The 2,500-nt window shown below is 44.9% G+C and overlaps 1 protein-coding gene across 9 annotated transcripts in view; it reads left to right on the top strand.

The window, feature by feature from the left end:
* The window catches only part of LOC123514084 (transient-receptor-potential-like protein), a 180,884-nt gene that overhangs the window by 138,951 nt on the left and 39,433 nt on the right, over positions 1 to 2,500 (top strand). The window lies entirely within an intron of this gene.

Here is a 2,500-nt window from a genome sequence, read left to right on the forward strand (position 1 = left end):
GTTGAACAAGAAAGAAAGAAAAAAATGGAATAGTGGAAAAATAACCGCATTCAGTTTTACATTCTCTTTCTCTCACTTTGCCAAATTGCGCATTTCTCCTTTTCGTAATCGAGTTTGAGTTAAGATAAATCATGAAACCGTGGGAAAGGTGGAAGGGAGGGAGGAAGTTGGAAGGGAGAAGATGGAATGCAGAGAGTAAGAGGCTGAACTGGGAGGCAGGGAGGGAAGGCTGGGAAGGGAGGAAGGAAAGAAGGGACATTGAAAAGGGAGGAAGGGAGAAAGGAAGGAGAAGGAAGGGAAGGAAAAGCTGAAAAAATAGAATGGAGAATATATAGAAAGATGGGCAAGGGGATAGTGTAAAGAGAGGAAAGAGAATGAAGAAGATAATGAATGATGGGAGAAAGGGAACCTGAAATTGAACGAATGGAAGGGAGGAGAGAGAAGAAATGAAAGGGGAACTGAAGTGAGAAAGAACAAAAAAAAAAAAGGGTATGAAAGTATAATAAAGACTGAGATAGATGAGAAGGAAAGAGAGAGAGAAAAAAAAAGGGAAAAAAAAATAAAAAGAGGAAGTAGAACAGAAAAGACGGAAAATAAGTGAGAAATGAAGTAAATGAACGAGAAAAAGTCTCAAGCAATGAATAAAAGACAAAAAAAAAAAAAAATTGACAAAACAACCACTAGCACAAAGGTTTGGTGAGTCATGCCATGCTTGAACATTCACGAGACCATGAAAAAAGAATGAGTTGGGATAATGAAGAGCGAAGGAGGATGGGGAGGAAGAAAGAAGCACCGAATGTCACGTTGTACTATATAGTGTTGTGTGTCTCCCTCCATGTGTTGCTTGTGTTCCGTAGTCTGTCTAGCGTAGAAACCCCGTCCGTCCATTTGTCTGCCTGTCTGTTTGTTTTAGTAGAGTAGTACGTTTATGTCTTCCCGTATCTGTCTGTCTGTCTGTCTGTCTGACGGTCTGGATGTTTTTCCCTCTTGTTTGTCTAGTTCTCAGTATATCTGTCTGTTCGTCTTTATCTGTCTATGTATCCTCTCTCTCTCTCTCTCTCTCTCTCTCTCTCTCTCTCTCTCTCTCTCTCTCTCTCTTTACTAATACCAATCCCAAGAGTCCCTCCATTGTCTCCTGTTTCTCCTTCCCTCGTATTTTCCCTCTTTCCACTCTTCCACCTCCCTCTCCACTACTTCCTCCCCTCGACTCTCCCTTCCTATCCTTCCATCCTTCACCAGACAGCCGACCATACAGACAGCTAGCCAGTCATGACGCCCGCAGGGACCTCCAGGCCACGCCCTTCTGAGAGTCGCCAATAGGGTCATGTTTTGCATAAACGTGAGTGAAATTTGGGCCCGATCGATCTGGCTAAGCGAAATAACTCAATCCAAACCCTAAATTTAAACCTCCAGCGGCCAACAGGGCTCTGAGTTCTGACTTCGGAAGCGTAGGAGGGAGGGACGTGTTGTTGCTTTTGAACCTCTGTACATCTCACCCATTCCCTTTCTCTATTTTTTTTTTTTTTTTTTTTGCGGGAAAGGCGTGAGAATTGAGATGGACCGGAAAACTAACCTTGTTCACCGTCGTCAGAATTTTCCAGACTGCTTGTGTGTTTTCTTGGAGGAGGAGGGGAGGAGGAGGAGGAGGAGGAGGAGGAGGAGGAGGAGGAGGAGGAGGAGGAGGAGGAGGAGGAGGAGGAGGAGGAGGAGGGAGGGAGGAGGAGCAGGAGCAGGAGCAGGAGCAGGAGCAGGAGGAGGAGGAGGAGGAGGAGGAAGAACAAGAGGGAAGGGAAGAAAGAGGCTGCAGGTAAAAGAAGAGAAGGGGAGGGAAGAATGAGAGGACAACAAACAAGAAAGGGGGGAACAGAGGAAAGAAACACACAATAATTAAATAAAGGAAGGGGAGAAAGAAGGAAGGAGTAAAGAAAAAAAAAACTGGAGAAAGCACGTCCAGAAGGAGAAAACGAAGATAGAAAAAAAAACAGAAAAAAAGAAGACGAAAGCGAGAAAGCAAGCGCGGAGGGAAAGAGATAAAGAAAGAAAATAACGAAGAAGAACCCTGCACGAACTGAAGGAAAGGAAGAGAAGAGAGAAGAGAACCCAAAATAAAAAAGAAGAACAATAAAAGACAAGAAGGTGTTGTGATGAGCCTGCCAGCCCCCATTCCCAAGTAATTTACTCTCCCGAGGCTAAACAAGAAACCGATTGAGTCTTGTTATCAGGGACACCCGCTATTTTATTCTCTCCCCTTCACACCCTCCACCCCATCCACCCACCACTCCTGTGAGTATGCGAGGTACTGTGAAGTCTAACCGTATGACATCAGTTATGGGCGTGAGAGGAGAGAGGAAGGGAGGGTGGAGGGAACGGAAGCAAGGAGGTGGAGACAAGTTAGCTCCTGATGGACTAAGTTATACGCGAAGGGAACTTATCTCTCCGTAAAGTTTAATTATCATTCCACTCTCTTGCCTTCATTGGTCTTGCTAAGCAGGTGAAGGGA

This window comes from Portunus trituberculatus, chromosome 37 (assembly GCF_017591435.1).
Source record: "Portunus trituberculatus isolate SZX2019 chromosome 37, ASM1759143v1, whole genome shotgun sequence".
Lineage (NCBI taxonomy): Eukaryota > Metazoa > Arthropoda > Malacostraca > Decapoda > Portunidae > Portunus > Portunus trituberculatus.